Source organism: Calonectris borealis, chromosome 4, assembly GCF_964195595.1.
Source record: "Calonectris borealis chromosome 4, bCalBor7.hap1.2, whole genome shotgun sequence".
Taxonomy (NCBI): Eukaryota; Metazoa; Chordata; class Aves; order Procellariiformes; family Procellariidae; genus Calonectris; species Calonectris borealis.
The window spans coordinates 59398378-59411812 of record NC_134315.1 but is presented as its reverse complement, the minus strand read 5'-3'; positions in this window follow the sequence as shown (position 1 = coordinate 59411812).

Below are 13435 nucleotides of genomic sequence, written 5' to 3'. Positions count from 1 at the left end.
TTGTCAGTGCCTGGTACCGAGCTCCTGTGAGCAGACTGCAGGATGCTCCCAGTTGCTGCCAGACTCAAACGCTCTGAAGGAGGCGACGACTTCCTGAGCACGCTGCAAGCCACGTTCTCTTCGTGGAAATTTAGCATTTTGCTGTACGCGGCCATGCAGCTGGTGCCAGAGGGATTCGGCAGTGAATTGGTGGGCAACCAAGAGCAGGTGTAATAAAATACATTGCTAACTGCTGGGAATGTTCATTTCCCTACAATTCGTAGAACAGATTCAAGAGATTTCCAGAAGCAAATATGTCCCAATTAATAAATATTTGAGCATTAAGAATCTCCTGAAGAATTTGCCTAGAGCCTGCTGAAAGTAAGCTTGCACTGGAAGCGCAAGTTTTTGATGTGATGGCATTTACTGTGTGAGAGAATTTTACAGGCGCAATACAGATCTAAAGCAAAACAATATATGGTTGTCAGACCCTATCCACAGTGGCCATAAGAGTTCTGCATGTGGATTTCTTATACCATATCAGGTATAGTTGATACAGAAAGTGGCAAGTGATCAGCAAGGGGCTCTGCCGTGGAGGAGGCAGTTTGACCCGACACCACCTCAGAGAGAGCCTCGCAGCTGCAGGCAGTGCAATGCCAGAGCCTATCGCAGACCCAAATGCCACTGTGAGAATGATATCCCAGAACTTGGCATCCAAATCCTGCAGCTACCAAACACACCCTGCTTGAGGCCACAGCTGACAATTCTCCATCTAGACAGGGACAAGGAGAGAAGAGCAGTGGGGGAAGAGGCAGGCATACTAAGTATAAGCAATAGACCACATTATATTTAACTTTTAGATAATGGTTCTGCATACTCCAAAGCTTCAGACAGATCCTGTATTTCTGGTGGGAGTGTGAATACGGAGGCTCCAGCTGAGACTCAAGTGACAGTGGTGATTTCAGAAAGGAGAGAAACAGTTCTTTGCAGTAGTCCCTTTGCCTCTGGAGCCCTGTAAAACACTACTGCGCTACAGCAATCCCCTGAGATTACCTCTAGGAGTCAGAAATAGTATTATTCCCACAGTGTTTTTGAAGAAAATGAAACAACCTAACAAAGGCTTGGTCTCAGGGACTGATCAAGCAAGTACTAAGCATTGGCTTAAGCACTAAGGACCAGGGAAAATCATTTTGTAACAGAGCTGCGTACTAGTGATTGCATAACCAACAAACAAACAGCAAGCAAAGTGGTCATTAGCAGTCACATACATTCTTACAAAATGTCTACTGGGCTGCACGGCAACGAGCAATGTCTGCCTAGCTGAAGAGTGAACGAACAGATTCCTGAGATATATAGCTACCCCCTTTATAGTTGCCAGTATGTATTGGTTGCCGTAGCCTTTGCCTTACACTAGGCTGTCAACCAGCAAAACAGGAAAACCAACAGTGAAATCAGGCACAGTTAGACTTTGTAAATTAAAATGTCTATGGATGCACAGACAAATTCTGGGGCTGCTATAAGCATATGCACAATGTATTAAAAGATTCCTTCATTCCATCTACATCCCCGCCACAGGCTTCCTGCGTGATCTTGGCATACCGTGCAAGATCTGTGCACCTCACTATTCACCTTTTTATAATAAAAGGAACCAATACTTCCCTTTTGCATGAAGGAGGGTTACTTAATTTTACAGCTGTTACAAAGTGCACTGAGATCCTTGTATGTAAGTTAGTACTCAAAATTGCAAAGTAATTGTTAATTTATTACTGCTAAGATCACATAGAGAGAACAAATTAGGCCACAAAATAGAAGGAAAAAGAGAAAATTAATTTGGGTTTGTACATTAGTTGCATCAGAAATAAAAAAACAATATTCTTGCCAAGTGGTGTTGCAAAGCACTGAAAACTTTTAAATATTATTTGTCACTCTCAGAATGCAGTATGTTTACTTCTATACAGAAAAGCACAGTAAAGATACACTTCCTTCAAAGGAGATATGTTAATGTGTATACTTCATTTCTACCAAAAATCATTACACTATACTGTAGAAACTTTTATTTCTCAAAGTGCAAACTGAGTTTATTATAAAAAAATTCCTATTAGTGCTATGAGATAAAATACACAGAAGCCTTCCGTGACTTTACTAGAACTAGCATACGACATCGGTAGGAATACACCAGCTAGCTTATAGTAATAAGAGAACATTTCTGAGACTCACTGCCTTATATACTCTATAAAAAAATGCTTCACACTCTCAAATCACTTACAAGTGACTTCACCAAACTAAAACCAGATAATAACAAACACAGTAGCTAATCCAAAATCACCATCCATAAGATCTACCCCAACCTACTATAACATCTTTATTAAAAACTAGAGTACTTGAGGGCTATTCTGTATAACGTTGCAATCCTACTGCAGTTAAGGTCAACCGGGCATTAGGACAAAATTGTAAAAGGGAGTACCCACCCAAATCCTTCTCAGCAATGCCCGTGGTGTTTGGTGTACCTCTTGGGCAGTGCTTTGAAAATTAGCCATAGGTGCCCAGTTTTCCAAAATGAAACAAGACTCTAGTAAGGGGAGAGGGGCACGGGAAATCTATTCTGAGAGTTTGCATGTGTTTCCCAATGCTAAAGAAACCTCTCCATTTGCGCGTTTGCATTTGACTGCCTTATTTAGAACTGGGCTGACAGGCAAGGCAGAACGTGTCATGAGAAAAAACCTAAATACCTAAAATACCTGGGCCAAACATGAAAAGTCTAATATCATCTATGTATCTCTAGATAGACTTATAGAAGGACCTACCTTATGTATGTTGGCATAGAAGTCACAGACAGACACTCATTCCTGCGTACATTCTCAATGCTCATAGCCGCTCATTGCTGCAAAACATGTGGACCAAGGGCGGGGACTCTCCTTGAATGTTGCTGGATCACAGGCTCATCTTCACGTTCCAGGATTAAATACCCAGAGTGACAGCTCTTTGCTTCCAGACGTGAAGGAGAAACTGATCCTGAGTTCATGAAGTCAATATCAAACTCCCATTGACTGCATTAAAAACATCGGACTGGGCCTATTTTATGGAAGGGACAGATTCTTGCCTTAACCATCAACACAGCTCTAAATAAATACATTTCTTTTTTCTCCCACAGAAATCAAAAGAGATTAGGTCCTTGGGTAAGAGAATATCTCTACCATATGCTCTCCAGGGGCTACTTCAGTATTTTTTAAACCTGTATAATTTAACTTAGGCCTGATACTTGGAAATAAGAGAAATATTGAAAAATATTTCTAATATATTAGAAAATATCAGTGAAAGTAAAGGCAAAATAAGAGGACAATCTGATTAAGGCTTCGGAATATGGTTTTCATGCTATGCGCTTTTACACCTGTCCCAAACACAAGTTGCCTTTGCATGAGCACATGAAATGGACATTTCTTTTCTCAATCTGAAGTCTACAAGAGGTTCCAGCAGCAAACGTTAACTAGTAATTGACATCAACTTTTCTTTTCCTTTACTGCCAATAACAGACACCTGTTCACTACTACACAACAAAGCAATTATACCTTCAGAAATTACCAGTTATTAAAAATTCTTCAAGTCATAGTGTTCTGTGGATCAAGTATTCAGCTACTATTAACTCTTTTGTCATAAGATGAGGAAGAACAATCTATTAAGTGCAGAACAATTCAAAAGAGGACATTATAAGTATTTAAGGCTGAATGGTTTGCCTGTACTGCTGCATGGCTGTTGAGCACTCCTGCTACAGCTACACCCATAGTGAATAAATGACAACATTCATATGTCACATCACTCTGTTCTTACCAGGACCCATCAGATTAAGCATTTTGTTTAATTCAGACAAATGTACAGCCAGGAAAAGACTGCCATATCTTAGCTTCACGTATTTAGTATGGATCAATTTACAATGAAAATTTACCTTCAAAGTTTTCAGGATTTCTCCTGACTAACCAACTGGACTATTCCTAGAAATAATGTGGTCACTATTCCTAGCTTAGAAGAAAAAAACTAAGTCTTTTTGATGCAGCAAAGCTCTTGGCAATTAGTGCTCAGGCAAAGCGGTTAGTGCTTGAAATAATACTCTTGAGAATGGAGGGCCGAAGCCAAGGCAATTGCTTTTCTACTGAAAAACTCAGCTGAATTGCAGAGTTACTGAGAAGCAGCATTTCCACAAAACTAGAAAAAGTAGTCAGCCAACACCAAAGAAGGAAATGGTATGCTACGTTATAAATGGCAGTCACTCTACCTTTCTGCAGCCTCATTACTTAGGCAGTGGATATGTTAAGCTCTGTGAGTGGCAACTTTACGGCAGCTGGCAGGGCTGTTTCTCGTAAACTGCTGACCTTTGAGGATGGTGGAACTGCTGTGAAACTGCTGCACGTAAACAAAGAGCTCCCCCCTCTTGCACAAAGGTGCCAGGCAGAACACAGGTCCCTGATGGCTATTGAGGCCAACTCAAAAAAACATGGATAGTTTTTGTTTGTCTGTGGTCATCAGTGGTTACTTATACACACCAGGTGTGTACAGTGATGAAAGGAGGCCATTCAGTTGCATCTTCACAGGCTCCTTTATCAGGCTGAAAATCTCAGTTGTCTATGCTCTCCTTAGTACACAGTCAGTCATCCTTAGAGACTTTCCTGGTATAATACTTTTTTGAGATAGGTTTGAAACACATTAGTAACAGGCACTTTGGCTATTACTATTTTATCGATACCGCAAATGGCTTACGATCTACCTGTCATTGCTGAAATTATCAAGATGTGGAAGCATCTTCTGAATCTCTCCCATGGCCCAACCTCTCACCAGACACTCTCGCTATTTGTGCATACTTATTCTTGGCATCTGCAAGCTGCCTGAAACAACGTGTGACAGGATTCATCTCACTGTAACTGGAGTACCACTCCACTAAGTCTTGAACTACTGGCATTTGCTGAAATGGCTGTGGGTTTAGAAACATCGTCAAATGCCAGTTCCCAGGATGTGGTCAATAAGTTATTTAGAGCATCTTTTCAGAACCCGTTCCTATGTTTTATCCCCAGCCCACGCAAGGTCGGCATCACACAGTTCATAAAGAGCATGGCCTTTTGTGGAATTTACTCCAAATATTCATCAGAGGAAGAAACCTCATCATTTCAGACATATTTTTAGGTGGTGACATTTGACTTCAACTTCCTCCGGGCCTGTCCCCCTGCCCTTTTGATGAATCACAAGTTATTTGTACTGTAATGGGCTTCCTATAGTTAAAGTTTTGTCAATTCATTCTGCCCAGAGCTTCCTATAACTGCGAAGGATCAGAAAGATATGCAAGGATATGTTTTGACTATAACAGATCCTATAAAAGTACATCATCTTCATAGTTCATTTCTCTCTTCTGTTTCAGTATTCCTCTCAGTAAGACTGAAAATCATTCAGGCAGTTCTGTCCAAGTTCACTCCAGCTATCTTTCTAGCTGGCAGTTGCCATCAAATACTGTCCTAGCTTTTCCCACTTAACATGTGGCCCATCTCATTTTTACAGTTCAGTTAGACTCCTTTGATGGCAAAGGTGTCAATCACATGGTTTCTTGCCTATGTAGCCTCATCAGACTCAGAAAGCCAATCTTTTTCTTTTCTTCAGCCTAAGTCTAGGGTTTCCCCTTCCACAAGTCTTGTTACAAAGCAGTTATCTCAACTCACGAATTAATATTAAATATAATGAACAAATCATGTACAAGAATACAGTCTTTTGTCCCCTTGAGCAGATTTCTCTTAACTCTGCTGAAGATCTTTCCTGGATGCATTTATTGGAACCGGTGAATTCTCAATATTCTTCCTCCTTGCAGTTCCTGCCTGTGATTTTATAAGCCGAAAGATTGGTAAATGAGGTCTTTCCACTCAGGGAACTGAGTACCCTTCAGCAGGGTGTTTTTATTCTTTACTTAATCTTACTTCTGTGTTTCCTGTAGGAATTTCTTCTTTGCTACTCATGCATTCCCCTTCACCACAGCCTTTTTGCTTGTTTAGAATCTGTGTTTGATCAGGTTGCCAATTTAATACTCTCTTCCAAGGCAGACTTGCACATAAATAGTTATACTAAAAATTCTTGTTTCATGTCCCAGCCACCAAACTATCATTTATGTGTTCTGCTTGTACTGAGTGCCTTTCCAAACGTCTATCTGCTGATTCTGGGCCTTTCCAGTCTTTTATAAAAAAAGGAGCAATTGTTTAACCATTATTCCTTTTTTTGGCATCATTTTTGGCTGATCAACCCTTAAAAGAATTTTCATGACCATTCTTCTAATTTCTTTATGAAGGTCAATGAGCTTTAAGAATCACCATTTTTTCTCTCATATCGTTTGATCCAGACTTCATTTCTATGTGAATCTTCAATAGTAAGAAACTGAAAACTTAATTATCTTGTGACAGGCTGAACTTTTGTCTGTACCAACTCACATTCAGGCAATCTCTAGAGCTAAGTCATTGTTAAAGACACAAGAAAATGTCACTTTTTTCTATCAATAAACAAGGAACTTTATTAGTTACCTCTCCTCATGAAGTGCCCGTTACAGTTTCAAAGAAATAGCTCATACAGATATTGGACATAATGTCTATTCAATCGTTGTGCCTGACCAGAACAAAGACCTTTATTTTACTGGCTTGTGAAAAACGTGGCTTGCATTGTTTCTGCTGCTGATTACCCTATCCAAAGGGAATGTCTGCTCCTCTGTCAAAGAGCAAAGAATGCTCAAGCAAGCTAAGGAACAAATAAGCAGCACTTTTGTGCACGAAAATGTGCCTCTGCCATTCTAGAGATATTCTTTCCTGATGCTGAGAAATAATTTGGGGCAATCTTCTACTAAAAAATATTACGCTCAGATTTCAGGCTGAACTCAGAATGATTGGCAGAGAACTCCAGGAATTGAGTGTTTTGTGGATATTGATGCAATGCAGACATGACAGCAAACACTACAATTGCAAGGTGTAAGTGATCCTCAGCTATGAAGTTTGAGTCCCAGAACAAGCAGGAGTGTTATGATTCCAGTTTTCACATTCTTGCTTCAGCAGGAAGGAAATCACTCCACTATGTCACTTTTATGCTAGAGAACAAGAAACACCAAGTGTTTTTCTTTTTTAAACCAATCAGTGAGAAACCAGAACAGGTCACTCAAGACCTGAGAGCATGCTCTGGAAAAATACCCACGGATAATGTCATTCATGTGTAATCTGAAGCTAGCAGTACACTGCAGGATTAGTCTAACACAGAAGAAGGCTCTATCCAAAGTCAAGTAAGGATAAAATTTAAAAGACAAAGAAAAGAGAAAAGTAACATGAAAACAGAAAGTAATATTATTCTGAATTTTGTTTGCCATGCTCTACAGCTGGCTGCTTACCATACTCTTATATTGTCCTTTTTCTCCCTTTGTGATTTAACTTCCACATGATCTTAAACACAAGGGACTGGGCTATGAAACAAAAAATATAATTAGTATGAGTTATTTTTGGAGGCTCAAACATTTGACCAAATCTTAGCAGCATAAAATTCAAGACACATGACTCAGAAGTCGATCCGATCAGCCCATGGCATTAGACTTCAGCATCATTAATTAAATCACGTTCTTACAAAAAAAGGTACTTATGGGTATTGGGCTTAATTTCCTTTTTCTTTGACAAAGGTGTGACTGTTTTAGAGACTGGAAAATACTACAAAGCAGACTATATATATTGTTTTGTTCCTGTTTTCCAAAACCATATTAAACTGGAAAGAATAAGTGAGAAAGAGTTAAGCAAGAACGTGATCTGGAGATTTGTTTATGAATTTACTTTTTGAAGGATTAGAGAAACAGCTGTTTGAGGACTCTAAAGGTTTCCTACAACTGTATGTCTAAATGAATGAAAAGACTAAAAATATATCAACAAAGCTCTTGTTTAGTTGACTGAACAAGCAGCCCATTCAATTTAAGTTATAGTTGCACTGAACCTACTAGTAATTGTCATTTTGCATTGTTCTTACTTTCCATCTAGTCCAGTAGCACGTCTCGAGTACCAGCAGCCCATACCAGAGGCCTCAGAAGAAACTACTTGAACTCTGTCTAAGGCAACACTGGAATACTCTATTCCTGCCCTCATTATACACATACATAAAGCTCCTTTCTCCTGTATTAAGAGAGAAGAAGAAAACACATTCCCTTTTAGCCTTCTCTGGACATGAAGTATTTCACCGAGTCCTCTCTCAGCCACCTTAGTTCCGTAAAAAACAAAACAAAACAAAACAAAAACCCCACACCACTACCAAATTCCTTTGACTCCTCCTTAAAAAGATGTGCCAAATATTTGATTACTCATCGCATTTTAGAATAAAGTACTTTCTTGTCAGAGTATCTTCTCCAAAATGTGGTAATTCACACATTGTGGGTTAACTGGTATTCCACTATTATGAGAGGTTAAAGTTATAGTTGTTTGTACAGTCAACTCCTTTTATAACACTTTTAAGCCAATCAAGTGTCTTTCAAAAATACCAAACCTTAAGTTAGACCAAATATATTTAAAATACATACCTGACAGGTGCTACTGAACTTGCTGCAGTAATGGCAGCAGTTTCACATTCTTTTTTAAACACAAGGTTAGGATGTTATTTCACAAAAAATAGAAATTTTTGAAAAGGTGCGTCTTTTTTAATTAGGTCTTGGGAAAGACAATATCCTTTTGTTCATAGTTGCTTTCTGCCTTATTGATTGAAAAGATTCCCATCCTGAACACTGATGAATAACGTACACAGCTTTGTAAAAAGAATTCTCTCCTTGCTATAGGCTGTTTCAGTCTGATATTTCAGCTTGATTTTGCCACTGTTTAGCAAGAGTCTTTCAGATTTATAAAAAATAGTTCATAAAAATGACACATTAATCATGCCTGCAGTCTGATGTGAATTTCGATATTCTGAAATACAGAGGAAAATTTTTTCAGTGATTTCAAAAGAAAACAGAAAACACCTATTCTATTGAAAACTTCTCATTTTCAACAAAGGAGCTTTCAACAAAGCTCTAGTGCTAGCCTGCAGCTTCTGTGGCTGACTGTAACACCTAGAACAATGCAAGGAATTCTGTGAGAGAAGGCATCCAGGTCAGCATGTTTCCAGTCTACACCCAGTTAGATAATTAAAAAAAGGTTCATTTTGAAATCTCATCTGTGCTCGTGAAGGGAATTCAAGTTGATCTACCTCCCAGCCATAAATGTAACAAATTGGTTGTTTTTAAAAGAAAATCATAGGTCATGATGGACTATTGTGGTATAGTATATCTAGGATTCACACCCTAGCCAGAATTGCTACTGATGCATACCCCTCTTTCTTGCAATAAATGCACAAACTACTTATTCACCCCTTTTCAGTTTACAGGCAATGTTCTTCAAAAAGCTCTGACAACTTTCACTGGGACACAGGCAGGCTTTAAGACCAGCTTCAAGTACATTCTTCAAATTCCCCTAGCGCCTTTACTCCACACTCCAATTTTATAGCTGTCCCCACCTTGTTGAAACTGGGCATGTATAGACCTCCACTCATTGCAATAAGCTGGCAGTATCTTCATCCATCCCTTTATAGCTACCTGTCTGCAGACACCCCAGCACCCTTGCCATGTACATAGCAGAATTGCAAGCAAAAGACTTTGTGGCACGCAGTTCCAGCATTCTCTAGGATATTAGCCTTCCATCGTTTCTCAGCCTTCTTTTTGTATTTTCTCCCATTTCTTCTCAGATTTCCTCTGGTACCCACAGCTACACTCATCACATATTGTCTAAAGCTATAAACAAAGATGAAAGGGTCAGGCAAATACACAGTCACGTATAAAAACAATCTTTTATTTTCACATCAAAACAACTTCTATTTTAATTACTTCTTTGAAAAGGTAATGAGTTTAAAATGTCCATTGTTTAGCCTCTTAGATAGGTCTGAATGTTTTTGCTATTGCAGACATTTTCGTGGTATACACGAAAGTGTTTTCTCTCTTAATCTCCTGCCTGAGAAAAGTATGAGAATCTGATGATAGTGCAAGGAATACAAAGTCCACTGTGATCAATGGCAAGGTCTAAAATAGACACATGGATGCCTGAAGTTTGACTTAGTAAGTGCACGTTGAAGCCAGGATTGTAGTTAACTGTGACAAGTGCTGAGGCCCACTAAGCTTTAAGTAAAAATTAGGTCTATTTGGAATTCAGCTCACGTTACTCAGTTATTTCATTAACCATGCAATTTTGACACACCCATTTTAGGTAATGTATAAAAAGAAGTCTAACCTTTTTGGTGAAATGGAGGATGAACTGAGCTAACAAAGTGCAAAATATACGAAAGGCGATGCATAAACATTGGTTAAATCCTCTCCAAATTCTCCTACCAGGCAAGCATAGATTATAGTCAATCATTTATCAGCAGTCCTGGCTAACTGGGGAGGTCCCAGTGGACTGGAGGTTAGCAAATGTGACACCCATCTACAAGAAGGGCCAGAAGGAGGATCTGGGGAACTATAGGCCTGTCTGTCTGACCTCGGTGCCAGGGAAGGTGATGGAGCAGATCATCTTGAGTGCGGCATGTACAGGACAACCAGGTGATCAGGCCCAGTCGGCATGGTTTTGTGAAAGGCAGGTCCTGCTTGACTAACCTGATGTCCTTCTATGACAAGGCGACCCACTTAGTGGACGAGAAAAAGGTTGTGGATGTGGTCTGCCTGGACTTTAGTAAAGCCTTTGACACTGTTTCCCACAGCATTCTCCTGGAGAAACTGGCTGCTCATGGCTTGGACGGGCATACTCTTGGCTGGGTAAAAAATTGGCTGGACGGCCGAGCCCAGAGAGTTGTGGTGAATGGAGTTAAATCCAGTTGGCGGCCGGTCACGAGCGGTGTTCCCCAGGGCTCAGTACTGGGGCCGGTCTTGTTCAATATCTTTATCAACGATCTGGACGAGGGGATCGAGTGCTCCCTCAGTAAGTTTGCACATGACACCAAACTGGGCGGGAATGTTGATCTGCTCGAGGGTAGGAAGGCTCTGCAGAGGGACCTGGACAGGCTGGATCGATGGGCTGAGGCCAATTGTATGGGATTCAACAAGGCCAAGTGCCGGGTCCTGCCCTTGGGTCACAACAACCCCAGGCAACGCTACAGGCTTGGGGAAGAGTGGCTGGAAAGCTGCCCAGAGGAAAAGGACCTGAGGGTGTTGGTCGACACCTGGCTGAACATGAGCCGGCAGTGTGCCCAGGTGGCCAAGGCGGCCAATGGCATCCTGGCCTGTATCAGAAATAGTGTGGCCAGCAGGAGTAGGGAGGTGATCGTGCCCCTGTACTCGGCACTGGTGAGGCCGCACCTCGAATAACGTGTTCAGTTTTGGGCCCTTCTCTACAAGGACGTTGAGGTGCTGGAGTGTGTCCACAGAAGAACAACAAAGCTGGTGAAGGGTCGGGAGAAGAAGTCTATGAGGAGCGGCTGAGGGAACTGTGCTTGTTTAGCCTGGAGAAAAGGAGGCTGAGGGGAGACCTTATCACTGTCTACAACTACCTGAAAAGAGGTTGTAGCGAGGTGGGTGTCCCAAGTAACAAGCGATAGGACAAGAGGAAATGGCCTCAAGTTGCATCAGGGGAGGTTTAGATTGGATATTAGGAACAATTTCTTCACTGAAAGGGTTATCAAGCATTGCAACAGGCTGCCCAGGGAAGTGGTTGAGTCATCATCCCTGGAGGTATTTAAAAGATGTGTAGATGTGGTGCTTAGGGACATGGTTTAGTGGTGGACTAGGCAGTGCTAGGTCTTTTCCAACCTAAACTATTCTGTGATTCTATGATAGTCATCACTGTTCATAGTGATGATTGATTCAGTATTGCATTTCAGAAGATATTATACAAATTTATTACAGGTGATAAAATCTATCTCATAATGATTCTACCATTAATATTAACCATTTACAGTATAAAAATTTGCACCTGTTACCAGAAGTATTTCTTCAGCTCTTTAATTAAACCAATCCTGGTGGGTGATGCAGGGCACATGTCTTTATTGTGTGATTTGGCCTTTGTATCAAATTCCTATCAAAATTTGCCAGCAAATTTGCTGGTTTGACATGAGGTACAGAAGCATGTCCAGGTTATATAACTCTGTTGTCTCAAGAAGTGTGGAAAAAACAACGTACCTCATGTTTTCTTGAAAGAACATGCCCTTTATAATACATTCCATCTTTGATATACTGATAGCATGCATGGCCATAGAGATTAATTTCTAACTTTAGGACATGCTAATTCCACAGGGATTAGTCAAACCAAAAGGTTTCACATTTGCAAGTGAGTTCTCTCAAACGAGCTTTGTACCATCTGAGTCCATAACCACACATACTAGTAACACAGAAAGGAACACCAAGGTTAATTCTAAAAGCATATGCAGGGGTAAGCTAATTTTGCACTTTTTAACATCTCACCTGCTTCCTTACTATAGCTCCTATGGTCTCAAATAATACTCATTCTATTATTCCTGACCATTGAGCACCATCATGTAGATGCTATGGAGATTTTTCAGTGTGTTCGTTTTCTGCCATGATTTTATGTTGGAGGTTTTTTGACAAACAAAAAAAAAACCAAACTGTGGTTCTCAATTCATACATACTCCTAACCATAATATCTGAACCTAAAACAATAAAAGCTCCATTATTTACTTCAGGCAATAAAAAAGCAGCCTCAGAATAGACAATTCGTTATTATCATTAATAGCCAATTCTGCATTCATTGTTATTATTAATATTAATACCTGATTTTTTAAACACTGGGAGGCATGCTCACAATTAACTTTCACTATGCTCATTGAACATCATTACACATCCAACATGACCTGAGGACAAGACCTCCTCTTACTGTATCTCAAAATGTATTATATTACTACAGTGTAGTACATAATATCTATGTAATATATAGGTATATAAGACTGTGTGTTGTATTACACAGTACCACAAAATTTCTGTACAGAGATTTCTGAAATTGAGGTATATAGACATATGCATCCAAGGAAATTTTAAGGCTGAGATTTTGCAATAAGATCATTAGATGTAAGTTAACATTATTAATATCTAGTATCTCTCACAGAGTTATTCATAATAATATCTTACTTGAGCTTCAGATATTAAAGAAGCTCCTTTGCCATAGCATCTGCAAAATGACAATATGATGTGTATTGTACCTCTCAAGAATCCATAAGCTGTGGCTACCTAGCTTGTCTTGATTGGCCTGAGATCACTTCCAGTCCAAGATACTGTAGAAATAGAGCTGTATGACGTCTCAAAGCACAAGCTGATGTCAGAAGAAAACTTGTATTTTCAAATAAAGTTTTGACCTTGACAGAAGTAGTTTAAACTGTTTTCCTATTATTTTTAAGTATATAGTTTTTATGAAGGTTGTGATTAATGTTTGATACATGCAACTAGCACATCATACAG